The sequence below is a fragment of the Triticum urartu genome, chromosome 7, assembly GCF_003073215.2.
Source record: "Triticum urartu cultivar G1812 chromosome 7, Tu2.1, whole genome shotgun sequence".
Classification (NCBI taxonomy): Eukaryota; Viridiplantae; Streptophyta; class Magnoliopsida; order Poales; family Poaceae; genus Triticum; species Triticum urartu.
This window is the reverse complement of record NC_053028.1, coordinates 219,114,075-219,129,137: the sequence shown is the minus strand read 5'-3', so window position 1 is coordinate 219,129,137 and position 15,063 is coordinate 219,114,075.

Here is a 15,063-nt window from a genome sequence, read left to right as displayed (position 1 = left end):
TAACTTTCCACATCGCCCCATTCTCAAGTAGCTATCAAGCACTGCTGGGACGCGAAGCTTTCGCCCGCTTTAACGCAATACCGCATTATGCATCTCTTACGCTTAAGATGCCCGGTCCAAGAGGCATCATCTCATTAAAGGGAAAACATTGAGTGTTCCTCCCGCGCGGAAAACAGTGTGGCTGCCTTGACAGCCCCACAATAAAGCGGCTTCACCAGCCAAAGCATCTAAACTGGTCGTCAAGACCACGTACACGGCTAGACGAGTCTGCATAAACATACAATTGATAAAGTCTCAATAGCCGTATACCCCTGTACTAGGGGCTCCGCGCATATAAAACAAGAGACAATAAAGCTCAATTTTACCCATTTCGATTTATACTTTGTTTATTTAGTATAACTCATGTTCGGCATGATCTTTCATTAACTAAGTTCCTCTCTTTTATAGATGAACACCGTGCTATGCCCATCCAGGATACGGCACAACGGAGACACAGGCGCAGACGTGCAGTAGGGACCCGTTCCAAGGATTCTTTTCAAATTAAGACCCTGCGTAAACCTTTTTTACTGTCTCTTGTTGATACACATCCCCTGGTTTATTGGTATTACCAAGGAGGAGGCTGGCGTTTTGGCATGTGGCCACGTCAGAGTTTTGCGCGTACCTGGACACTAGGGGCTTATTACTAAGGGTGTTATCCCGCCCGCCCTCATAAAGACCGGATACCTTAGGGAGTGTTCGGCGCGCGAGTTTGGCCTTATATGCATCAGCTCCGAATCATGTCTTTGGCCAAATGTTGGGTTTGCCCGGCTCCTGTGTTTTGTTGCCTTACGTTCCGCTCTATCGGCTAAGGCGGCACAAGGAGAACTACTGTGATTGTGCCCCGGTTCGGCCAGGCGAGCACCTCAGTAGAGAAAGCCGAAAAGTGACTGTCATGATATAGCGTGAGACTGGTCAACCACTCGATGACATACCGAAATCTTTAGGATTCCTCCGCATTAACGAAGGGCCGTTTTCCGGCCAGGCACATACGCGCCCCGAGTTCGGGCGAGCGCAGGCGCCACCAGGGGCTATATAAGTAGCCTCAATGTCAAAATCCTATGGCTAAGTGAAAGTGATAAAGCATCATAGTCCAATTGCCTAGTTCGCTGCGCTATCACCTCCTTTGTAGGACCAAGACGTTGGATCAAGTGTGAAAATGCGCCTTCTGCGAACACCCCCGCATTATGTGCGTGGGGGCTGAAGCCGACGACTGACATCTTTCAGATTATATATACATATATGTTAAACGGCCGCACAGGAGGTATCATAATACTTGCAGGCACAAGTATAAAAAGCTTCTACAATTTATCAAAATATTGTTTTACAATAATACATGCTATTCGAATATAGTATCCTTCGAGCACTGCATCTCTATTAAACGAGCGCCTTGCAGAACTTCCTGAAAATAGCGCTCGGCAGGTACTCGGCTTCCATCCGAGTCTGGGGATGCAACAGCGGTGCCTTCCATTTCCGCCCAGTATGTCTTAACACGGGCAAGAGCCATCCGTGCACCCTCTATGCACGCTGACCTCTTCATCGCATTGATATGCAGCGCCGCACCAAGGAACTGCTGCACCAAGTTGAAATAACTTTTCGGCTCTGGTCTCTCTGGCCACAGATGACTCACGACATACTTCATGGTGAGTCCGGACAACCTATTTAGCTCGGCCCATTCGGCCAAACGATCGGCTAATGACAGTGGACGCTCTGGATTGTGGAACTGCGACCAGAAGAGCTTTTCCACTTCGCGATCTTCTTGATCTCGGAAGTGCTCGGCCGCATCTGCGGCACTCGCTGCTAAATCCAGATAGGTGTCCACCGTACTCCACATCTGGTCTAACGGAGCATGTTTAGGATCACAGAACTTCCTCCGCAGCATAAAGGGCTTTCCAGTCACGATTTCTCCGGCCTGACGCAGCTCCTCCTTCACAGCTCTCATCGCAGAGCGAGCATCCTTGGCATCGGCAACGACCTTCTTCAGGTCCGTCTGTTCTGCCCGATCTTCTTTTTCAAGAAGCTTGCAACAGTCAGCAGCGTTGTTCAGCTTCATGGCCATCTCGGCCATTTCCTTCTTGCTTCGGCAGTGAGCAGCCTGTTCGGCTTTCAGCTCTTCAATTGCCTTTCCGGCAGCTGCATCACTTTTCCTGGCTTGCTCCTTGGCTTGGGCAAGTTCCGCCCGAAGATTCTCCATGGCAGCAGCACCATCTGCATCAAGCGCACACATTGTAAGATACTGGCATAAAGCTCCTCTTACCAGGTGCCGTCGAAGGAATTACATACCTTGTGCCTCGTCAAACCGCTTGTTGACAAGAGCGATGTCGACATCTGCCACGTCAAGTTGTCGCTTTAGCTCGGCAAATCCATCAGTCTGGCTGGCCACCGGACACTTTGCTACCTACGTATAAAGGCGGCATATTAGACCTGGGATTATGATCCTCTGTGCACCGTCACTTTTGACAACACATAGTCTCAGGGGCTACTATCTACACTGGGCGCATCTTATTTATGCGCAACTGTCCAAAAAGGGTACATTATTTCGCGTACCTCAAAACCTGTCAGTAAACTCCTAACGGCCTCATGCAATCCGCTCTTCGTGGATGAAATCCTCTCAATCACCGTACCCATCAATGCACGGTGCTCCTCTAAGATAGATGCTCGCCCTAGCGGATCCTTCAGCTCCTCCGACCGCGCACCAGACGACGCTGGACTCGTCCGATGGCCCTTTTCGAAGGCCGGACGCGGAGGGCTTTGGGGGGCCATATGACTACCTTCCTGTTGGAAATATGCCCTAGAGGCAATAATAAATTAGTTATGATTATATTTCCTTGTTCATGATAATCGTTTATTATCCATGCTATAATTGTATTGATAGGAAACTCAGATACATGTGTGGATACATAGACAACACCATGTCCCTAGTAAGCCTCTAGTTGACTAGCTCGTTGATCAATAGATGGTTACGGTTTCCTGACCATGGACATTGGATGTCGTTGATAACGGGATCACATCATTAGGAGAATGATGTGATGGACAAGACCCAATCCTAAGCATAGCACAAGATCGTGTAGTTCGTATGCTAAAGCTTTTCTAATGTCAAGTATCTTTTCCTTAGACCATGAGATTGTGCAACTCCCGGATACCGTAGGAGTGCTTTGGGTGTGCCAAACGTCACAACGTAACTGGGTGGCTATAAAGGTACACTACGGGTATCTCCGAAAGTGTCTGTTGGGTTGGCACGAATCGAGACTGGGATTTGTCACTCCGTGTAAGCGGAGAGGTATCTCTGGGCCCACTCGGTAGGACATCATCATAATGTGCACAATGTGATCAAGGAGTTGATCACGGGATGATGTGTTACAGAACGAGTAAAAGAGACTTGCCGGTAACGAGATTGAACAAGGTATCGGGATACCGACGATCGAATCTCGGGCAAGTACAATACCGCTAGACAAAGGGAATTGTATACGGGATTGATTAAGTCCTTGACATCGTGGTTCATCCGATGAGATCATCGTGGAACATGTGGGAGCCAACATGGGTATCCAGATCCCGTTGTTGGTTATTGACCGGAGAACGTCTCGGTCATGTCTGCATGTCTCCCGAACCCGTAGGGTCTACACACTTAAGGTTCGATGATGCTAGGGTTATAAAGGAAGTTTGTAAGTGGTTACCGAATGTTGTTCGGAGTCCCGGATGAGATCCCGGACATCAAGAGGAGTTCCGGAATGGTCCGGAGGTAAAGATTTATATATGGGAAGTCCTGTTTTGGTCACTGGAAGAGTTTCGGGGTTTATTGGTAACGTACCGGGACCACCGGGAGGGTCCCGGGGGTCCACCAAGTGGGGCCACCAACCCCGGAGGCTTGCGTGGGCTAAGTGTGGGAGGGAACCAGCCCCAGGTGGGCTGGTGCGCCCCCCCACAAGGGCCCAAGGTGCCTAAGAGGTGGAAAGGGGGCAAACCCTAAGGGGATATGGGCCTTAGGGCCCATATTGGTGCGCCTCCCTCTCCTCTCCCCTCTTGGCCGCCTCCCCTTTGCCATCTAGGGCTGCCGCCCCCCCTAGGGGTGGGAACCCTAGAGGGGGCGCACCCTCCTCCCTCTCCCCTATATATAGTGAGGCCTGGGGCTGCCCATAACGTGCGATCTGATCTCTGCCTGTTGGTGCAGCCCTCCCTCTCTTTCTCCTCATATCCCGTGGTGCTTGGCGAAGCCCTGCAGGATTGCCACGCTCCTCCACCACCACCACGCCGTTGTGCTGCTGCTGGATGGAGTCTTCCTCAACCTCTCCCTCTCTCCTTGCTGGATCAAGGCATGGGAGACGTCACCGTACGTGTGTTGAACGCGGAGGTGCCGTCCGTTCGGCACTAGGATCATCGGTGATTTGGATAACGACGAGTACGACTCCATCAACCCCGTTCTCTTGAACGCTTCCGCTTAGCGATCTACAAGGGTATGTAGATGCACTCTCCTTCCCCTCGTTGCTAGTCTCTCCATAGATAGATCTTGGTGACACGTAGGAAATTTTTGAATTTCTGCTACGTTCCCCAACACATCCGGCCCCGCCAGATTCGGAGAAACCCTCCACGACGATACCTCAGTGTCGCCCGCCTCACAAGGCGGTACGGCAGGGGGAGGCGTTCCGCTCTCCATCATCTCCGGAAGAAGATCCCCCGAAGACGAGCTCTGCTGAGAAGGGCTAAGGTCCGAGCTGCAAGGTAAATTTTTGGTTACTTTTCTCAGATATAAAGCAGGGATTTCTCTCGTTTCTTGAAAAGAAAACTCCTCTCTACTTACGGCTCGGTGGAGGGTTGATCCCCTTGAGGGCATAATTCGGCCGAACTATCCCCCAGCACAGGACCCTCTAGCGAAGATTTCTTCCCCCGCTTTAAGGCCATGGTCTCCGGGTCTTCAGAGGCGGTCCTCTTCTTCCCCTGAGGAGAGGAATTTTCGATTCCTCCCTTCCGGACAACCTCCTTTGAGGAGGCTGTAGCTCCCTTGTCCCCTCCCTCGTTTCCCTTTGAAGGCACAACCTCCAACATCCTGACTAGCACGGGACCCGGCGTGGTCTCGGGGAGGGGGGCCGGACACCTGATTAGCTTTGATTTCGCTATCCACTCCTGTTTAAAGGACAACTCTTTTAGGGGCAATTTTATGATAAGTATACGGATAGCGAGTCCGGGCACAAGGCTACTTACTTGAGTATCCGGACGATTGCAGCTCAGACCTGCATCCTCCGTAGAATCCGGACACACTACTTGTGGTCCGAAGAACAATTTGTACATCTCCACGGGCGTCATGCCAAGAAAATGTTGGAGAACTCATGGTCCCTCCGGGTTGAACTCCCACAGGCGGAGGGGGCGACGTTTGCAGGGCAGAACTCGGCAAATTAACATAACCTGCGTCACCATGACCAGACTGATGTCTCTTTCCAGGAGATCTCGGATGTGGCCCTGCAACAGGGGCACGTCCTTTGTCGGCCCCCAGTCCAGCCCCGTATTGACCCATGACGCCAGTCGTGGCGAGGGACCCGAGCGAAAGGCAGGTGGCGCCACCCACTTAGGGGCCCTGGGAGCGGTAATATAAAACCACTCTCGCTGCCATAAGCTGGACTCCTCTTGAAAAGAGCCCTCGGGCCATGGAGTACCAGCATTCTTGCTTATAAAAGCACCTCCGCACTCCGCATGTCGTCCCTCGATCATCTTCGGCTCTACTTTGAAGGTCTTAAGCCATAGTCCGAAGTGAGGAGTGATACGGAGGAAGGCTTCACACACGATGATGAATGAGGAAATATGGAGGATGAACTCCGGGGCTAAGTCGTGAAATTCCAGCCCATAATAATACATGAGCCCCCTCACGAAGGGATCCGCCGGGAAGCCTAGCCCCCGAAGGAAGTGAGACATGAACACCACACTCTCACCGGGCTTGGGAGTGGGAATGACCTGCCCTTCAGCAGGCAGCCTATGCGAGATTTCGCCGGTCAAGAACCTGGCCTCTCCCAACTTCAGCACGTCCTCCTCCGTGACGGAGGAAGGCATCCATCGGCCTCGAAGGTCGGAACCGGACATTGTCGAAGGTCTGAAGCGCCTGAAATCTGGAGCCTTGGGTGTTGGAACTCGAGGCGAAGGGCGAACTCATTTGAGATTGAAAGAAAGGAGTAAGGCCTTGGTCTCTTTATAAGAGGTTGAATACCAAGGGCCTTCCCCGTGACCGTTTGGGACTCACCTTTGATCGAGAAAATATACCAACGGGTACGGTTGGGTTACCCACGCCCGTGTTGATGAGAATCCCGGAATAAGGGGACACGATCTCTGCTTTAACAAGACGTGCCAAGGAAACCGCCTCGCTAAACGCGCTAAGGTGGGACAATAAAACGATTCGAATAAAGACTTGGCCGTGGTGTGATGTCACGCTACAGAATACGTCAGCAGATTAGATTTGTGTAAATATTATTCTCTCTATGGCAATATGTGGAAACTTATTTTGCAGAGCCGGACACTACCTTTGTGTTCAAAATCTTCTATGAAGTACTTGGAGGAGGAACCCCCCTTGCAATGCCGAAGACAATCTGCGCACCGGACTCGTCGTCATTGAAGCCTGGTTCAGGGGCTACTGAGGGAGTCCTGGATTAGGGGGTGTCCGGATGGCCGGACTATACCTTCGGCCGGACTCCTGGACTATGAAGATACAAGATTGAAGACTTCGTCCCGTGTCCGGAAGGGACTTTCCCTGGCGTGGAAGGCAAGCTTGGCGATACGGATACGTAGATCTCCTACCATTGTAACTGACTCTGTGTAACCCTAGCCCTCTCCGGTGTCTATATAAACCGGAGAGTTTTAGTCCGTAGGGCGAACAACAATCATACCATAGGCTAGCTTCTAGGGTTTAGCCTCTCTGATCTCGTGGTAGATCTACTCTTGTACTACCCGTATCATCAATATTAATCAAGCAGGACGTAGGGTTTTGCCTCCATCAAGAGGGCCCGAACCTGGGTAAAACATCGTGTCCCCTGCCTCCTGTTACCATCTGACCTAGACGCACAGTTCAGGACCCCCTACCCGAGATCCGCCGGTTTTGACACCGACAATGACGAACTTTGGCAACGGTGCATACTTAGGGAGAACACTTTTATCTTGAAATTTAGTGAGAGATCATCTTATAATGCTACTGTCAATTAAAGCAAGATAAGATGCATAAAAGATAAACATCACATGCAATCAAAATATGTGACATGATATGGCCATCATCATCTTGTGCCTTTGATCTCCGTCTCCAAAACATCGTCATGATTTCCATCGTCACCGGCATGACACCATGATCTCCATCATCTTGATCTATATCAATGTGTCGTCACATGGTCGTCTCGCCAACTATTGCTCTTGCAACTATTGCTATCGCATAGTGATAATTGTAAAGCAATTATTTGGCGCTTGCATCTTATGCAATAAAGAGACAATGCCGATAACTTCAACAAAACATGATCATCTTATACAACAACTTATATCTCATCACGTCTTGACCATATCACATCACAACATACCCTGCAAAAACAAGTTAGACGTCCTCTACTTTGTTGTTGCAAGTTTTACATGGCTACTACGGGCTGAGCAAGAACCGTTCTTACCTACGCATCGAAAACCACAACGATAGTTTGTCAAGTTAGTGATGTTTTAACCTTCTCAAGGACCGGGTGTAGCCACACTCGGTTCAAATAAAGTTGGAGAAACTAACACCCGCTAGTCACCTGTGTGCATAGCACGGCGGTAAAACCAGTCTCACGTAAGCGTACGCGTAATGTCGGTCCGGGCCGCTTCATCCAACAATACCGTTGAACGAAAGTGTGACATGCTGGTAAGCAGTATGACTTATATCACCCACAACTCACTTGTGTTCTACTCGTGCATATGACATCTACGCATAAAACCTGGCTCGGATACCACTATTGGGGAACGTAGTAATTTCAAAATTTTCCTACGCACACGCAAGATCATGGTGATGCATAGCAACGAGAGGGGAGAGTGTTGTCCACGTACCCTCGTAGACCGAAAGTGAAAGTGTTAGCACAACGCGGTTGATGTAGTCGTACGTCTTCACGATCCGACCGATCCAAGTACCGAACGCACGGCACCTCCGAGTTCAGCACACGTTCAGCTCGATGACGTCCCGCGAACTCCGATCCAGCAAAGCTTCACGAGAGAGTTCCATCAGCACGACGGCATGGTGACGGTGATGATGTTGCTACCGACACAGGGCTTCGCCTAAGCATCGCTACGATATGACCGAGGTGGAATATGATGGAGGGGGGCACCGCACACGACTGGGAGAGATCAACTGATCAACTTGTGTGTCTAGAGGTGCCCCCTACCCTGTATATGAAGGAGCAAGGGGGGAGGCCGGCCGGCCCTCTATGGGCGCGCCAGGAGGAGGAGTCCTCCTCCTAGTAGGAGTAGGACTCCCCTTTCCTACTCCTACTAGGAGGAGGAAAGGAAGGAGGAGAAGGAGAAGGAGAAGGAAGGAGGAGGAAAAGGAGGAAAGGGGGACGACCCCCTAGTCCAATTCGGTTTGGGCTAGGGGGGTCGCGCACCCTGCCTCCTCTCTTCCACCACTTGGCCCATGAGGCCCATTACTTCTTCCTCGTATTCTCGTAACTCCCCGGTACCCCCGAAAATACCCGAATCACTCGGAACCTTTCCGATGTCCGAAAATAGTCGTCCAATATATCGATCTTTACGTCTTGACCATTTCAAGACTCCTCGTCATGTCCCCGATCTCATCCGGGACTCCGAACTACCTTCGGTACATCAAATCACATAAACTCATAATACAATCGTCACCGAAACTTTAAGCGTGCGGACCCTACGGGTTCGAGAACTATGTAGACATGACCGAGACATGTCTCCGGTTAATAACCAATAGCGGAACCTGGATGCTCATATTGGCTCCCACATATTCTACGAAGATCTTTATCGGTCAGACCGCATAACAACATACGTTGTTCCCTTTGTCATCGGTATGTTACTTGCTCGAGATTCGATCGTCGGTATCTCAATACCTAGTTCAATCTCATTACTGGCAAGTCTCTTTACTCGTTCTGTAATACATCATCCTGCAACTAACTCGTTAGTTGCAATGCTTGCAAGGCTTAAGTGATGTGCATTACCGAGAGGGCCTAGAGATACCTCTCCGACAATCGGATTGACAAATCCTAATCTCGGTATGTAGAGTCGATTGTGTGCTACCAAACGTCACAACGTAACTGGGTGATTATAAAGGTGCTCTACAGGTGTCTCCGAAGGTACTTGTTGGTGTTATTGAAGGAAATATGCCCTAGAGGCAATAATAAAGTTATTATTTATTTCCTTATATCATGATAAATGTTTATTATTCATGCTAGAATTGTATTAACCGGAAACATAATACATGTGTGAATACATAGACAAACAGAGTGTCACTAGTAGGCCTCTACTTGACTAGCTCGTTGATCAAAGATGGTTATGTTTCCTAGCCATAGACAAAGAGTTGTCATTTGATTAACGGGATCACATCATTAGGAGAATGATGTGATTGACTTGACCCATTCTATTAGCTTAGCACTTGATCGTCTAGTATGTTGCTATTGCTTTCTTCATGACTTATACATGTTCCTATGACTATGAGATTATGCAACTCCCGTTTACCGGAGGAACACTTTGTGTGCTACCAAACGTCACAATGTAACTGGGTGATTATAAAGGTGCTCTACAGGTGTCTCCGAAGCTACTTGTTGGGTTGGCGTATTTTGAGATTAGGATTTCTCACTCTAATTATCGGAGAGGTATCTCTGGGCCCACTCGGTAATGCACATCACTTAAAAGCCTTGCAAGCATTACAACTAATGAGTTAGTGGTGGAATGATGTATTACTGAACGAGTAAAGAGACTTGCTGGTAACGAGATTGAACTAGGTATTGAGACACCAACGATCGAATCTCGGGCAAGTAACTGTTGGGTTTCGTAGTAATTTCAAAAAAATTCCTACGCACACGCAAGATCATGTGATGCATAGCAACGAGAGGGGAGAGTGTTGTCTACGTACCCACGCAGACCGACTGCGGAAGCATTGACGCAACGTAGAGGAAGTAGTTGTACGTCTTCACGATCCAACCGATCAAGCACCGAAACTACGGCACCTCCGAGTTCGAGCACACGTTCAGCTCGATGACGATCCCCGGACTCCGATCCAGCAAAGTGTCGGGGTAGAGTTCCGTCAGCACGACGGCGTGGTGACGATCTTGATGTACTACAGCAGCAGGGCTTCGCCTAAACTCCGCTACAGTATTATCGAGGACTATGGTGGCTGGGGGCACCGCACATGGCTAAGGAATAGATCACGTGGATCAACTTGTGTGTTAGAGGGTGCCTCTACCTCAGTATATAAAGGACCAAAGGGGGGAGGCTGGCCGGCCACAAGGGGCGCGCCAGGAGAGTGCTACTCCCTCCGGGAGTAGGATTCCCCCCCCCCCCAATCCTAGTTGGAATAGGATTCCTCGTGGGGGGGGAAGAGAGAGAGGGGGCCGGCCACCTCTCCTAGTCCTAATAGGACTAGGGGAAGGGGGGAGGCGTGCGGCCACCTTGGGTTGCCCCTTTCTCCTTTCCACTAAGGCCCACTAAGGCCCATATGGTTCCCGGGGGGTTCCGGTATCCTCCCGGTACTCCGGTAAAATCCCGATTTCACCCGGAACACTTCCGATATCCAAACATAGGCTTCCAATATATCAATCTTTATGTCTCGACCATTTCGAGCCTCCCCGTCATGTCCGTGATCACATCCGGGACTCCGAACTAACTTCGGTATATCAAAATGCATAAACTCATAATATAACTGTCATCGTAACCTTAAGCGTGCGGACCCTACGGGTTCGAGAACAATGTAGACATGACCGAGACACGTCTCCGGTCAATAACCAATAGCGGGACCTGGATGCCCATATTGGCTCCTACATATTCTACGAAGATCTTTATCGGTCAGACCGCATAACAACATATGTTGTTCCCTTTGTCATCGGTATGTTACTTGCCCGAGATTCGATCGTCGGTATCCAATACCTAGTTCAATCTCGTTACCGGCAAGTCTCTTTACTCGTTCTGTAATACATCATCCCGCAACTAACTCATTTAGTTGCAATGCTTGCAAGGCTTAAGTGATGTGCATTACCGAGAGGGCCCAGAGATACCTCTCCGACAATCGGAGTGACAAAACCTAATCTCGAAATACGCCAACCCAACATGTACCTTTGGAGACACCTGTAGTACTCCTTTATAATCACCCAGTTACGTTGTGACGTTTGGTAGTACCCAAAGTGTTCCTCCGGTAAATGGGAGTTGCATAATCTCATAGTTATAGGAACATGTATAAGTCATGTAGAAAGCAATAGCAACATACTAAACGATCGGGTGCTAAGCTAATGGAATGGGTCATGTCAATCAGATCATTAAACTAATGATGTGACCTCGTTAATCAAATAACAACTCATTGTTCATGGTTAGGAAACATAACCATCTTTGATTAACGAGCTAGTCAAGTAGAGGCATACTAGTGACACTTTGTTTGTCTATGTATTCACACATGTATTATGTTTCCGGTTAATACAATTCTAGCATGAATAATAAACCTTTATCATGATTATAAGGAAATAAATAATAACTTTATTATTGCCTCTAGGGCATATTTCCTTCAGTAACATACCGATGACAAAGGGAACAACGTATGTTGTTATGTGGTTTGACCGATAAAGATCTTCGTAGAATATGTAGGAGCCAATATGAGCATCCAGGTTCCGCTATTGGTTATTGACCGGAGACGTGTCTCGGTCATGTCTACATAGTTCTCGAACCCGTAGGGTCCGCACGCTTAAAGTTTGATGATGGTTATATTATGAGTTTATGTGTTTTAATGTACCGAAGGAGTTCGGAGTCCTGGATGAGAACGGGGACATGACGAGGAGTCTCGAAATGGTTGAGACGTAAAGATCGATATATTGGACGACTATATTCGGACATCGGAAAGGTTTCGAGTGATTCGGGTATTTTCGGGAGTACCGGGGAGTTACGGGAATTCGTATTGGGCCTTAATGGGCCATACGGGAAAGGAGAGAAAGGCCTCAAAGGGTGGACCATATGAGCGTTTGGCTAGCTCAATATGATGACTACTTGATAGTTTAGTGCACCATGCTTAACAGTTTAGAATCGGGATTTCAAAGACGTTTTGAACGTCATGGACCATATGAGATATTCGAGGAGTTGAAATTAATATTTCAAGCAAATACCCAAGTTGAGAGATATGAAGTCTCCAACAAGTTCTATAGCTAAAAGATGGAGGAGAATAGCTCAAGTAGTGAGCATGTGCTCAGATTGTCTGGGTACTACAATCGCTTGAATCAAGTGGGAGTTAATCTTCCAGATAAAATAGTGATTGACAGAATTCTCTAGTCACCATCACCAAGTTAGTAGAACTTCATGATGAACTATAGTATGCAAGGGTTGACGAAAACGATTCCCGAGTTTTTCATGATGATGAAATCGATGAAGGTAGAAATTAAGAAAGAGCATCAAGTGTTGATGATTATCAAGACCACTAGTTTCAAGTAAAGGGCAAAGGGAACGAAAGGAAAATTCAAGAAGAATAGCAAACAAGTTACTGATCAAGTGAAGAAGCCCAAGTGTGGACCTAAGCCTAAGACTAAGTGCTTCTACTGCAAAGGGACTGGTCACTGGAAGCGGAACTACCCCAAGTATTTGGCGGATAAGAAGGATGGCGAGGTGAACAAGGGTATATTTGATGTACAAGTTGTTGATGTGTACCTTACTAGTATTTATAGTAGCCCCTGGGTATTTGATACTTGTTCGGTTGCTAAAAATTAGTAACTCGAAACAAGAGTTACAGAATAAATAGAGACTAGTTAAGGGTGAAGTGACGATGTGTGTTGGAAGTGGTTCCAAGATTGATATGATCATCATCGTATACTCCCTATACTCTCAGGATTAGTGTCAAACCTAAATAAATGTTATTTGGCGTTTGTGTTGAGCATGAATATGATTTGATCATGTTTATTGCAATACGGTTATTCATTTAAAATTAGAGAATAATTGTTGTTCTGTTTACATGAATAAAACCTTCTTTGGTTATACACCCAGTGAAATTGGTTTGTTGGATCTCGGTCGTAGTGATACACATATTCATAATATTGAAGCCAAAAGATGCAAACTTAATAATGATAGTGCACCTTATTTGTGGCACTGCCATTTAGGTCATATTGGTGTAAAGCGCATGAAGAAAATCCATGCTGATGGGCTTTTGGAATCACTTGATTATGAATCAGTTGATGCTTGCGAACCATGCCTCATGGGCAAGATGACTAAGACTCCGTTCTCCGGAACAATGGAGCGAGCAACAGATTTGTTGGAAATCATACATACTGATGTATGTGGTCCGATGAATATTGAGGCTCGCGGAAGGTATCATTATTTTCTGATCTTCACAGATGATTTGAGCAGATATGAGTATATCTACTTGATGAAACACAAGTCTGAAACATTTGAAAAGTTCAAAGTATTTCAGAGTGAAGTGGAGAATCATTGTAACAAAAATAAAAGTTTCTACGATATGATCGCAGAAGTAAAATATTTGAGTTACGAGTTTGGCCTTCGGTTAAAACAATGTGAAATAGTTTCACTACTCACGCCACCTGGAACACCACAGTGTAATGGTGTGTCCGAACGTCGTAACCGTACTTTATTAGACATGGTGCGATCTATGATGTCTCTTACCGATTTACCACGACAAGCTACATTCACGTTAAATAGGGCACCATCTAAATTCGTTGAGACGACACCGTATGAACTGTGGTTTAGCAAAAAACCTAAGCTGTCGTTTCTTAAAGTTTGGGGTTGCAATGCTTATGTGAAAAAGTTTCATCTTGATAAGCTCAAACCCAAGTCGGAGAAGTGTATCTTCATAGGATACCCAAAAGTAACTGTTGGGTACACCTTCTATCACAGATCCGAAGGCAAGATATTTGTTGCTGAGAATGGATCCTTTCTAGAGAAGGAGTTTCTCTCGAAAGAAGTGAGTGGGAGGAAAGTAGAACTTGATGAGGTAACTGTACCTGCTCCCTTATTGGAAAGTAGTTCATCATAGAAATCTGTTACTGTGACTCCTACACCAATTAGTGAGGAAGCTAATGATGATGATCATGTAACTTCAGATCAAGTTACTACCGAACCTCGGTAAACCAGAGTGAGATCCACACCAGAGTGGTACGGTAATCCTGTTCTGGAGGTCATGTTACTTGACCATGACGAACCTACGAACTATGAGGAAGCGATGATGACCCAGATTCCGTGAAATGGCTTGAGGCCATGAAATATGAGATGGGATCCATGTATGAGAACAAATTGTGGACTTTGGTTGACTTGCCCGATGATCAGCAAGCCATAGAAAATAAATGGATCTTCAAGAGGAAGACGGACGCTGATAGTAGTGTTACTATCTACAAAGCTAGACTTGTCGAAAAAGGTTTTTGACAAAGTTCAAGGTGTTGACTATGATGAGATTTTCTCACTCGTAGCGGTGATTAAGTCTATCCAAAACATGTTAGCAAATTGCCGCATTTTATGAAATCTGGCAAATGGATAAACAAAACAGCATTCCTTAAAGGATTTATTAAAGAAAGAGTTGTATATGATGCAACCAGAAGGTTTTGTCAATCCTAAAGGTGCTAACAAAATATGCAAGCTCCAGCGATCCATCTATGGACTGGTGCAAGCATCTCGGAGTTGGAATATACGCTTTGATAAGTTAATCAAAGCATATAGTTTTATACAGACTTGCAGTGAAGCCTGTATTTACAAGAAAGTGAGTGGGAGCACTACAACATTTCTGATAAGTATATGTGAATGACATATTGTTGATCGGAGATAATGTAGAATTATTCTGCAAAGCATAAAGGAGTGTTTGAAAGGAGTTTTTCAAAGAAAGACCTCGGTGAAGCT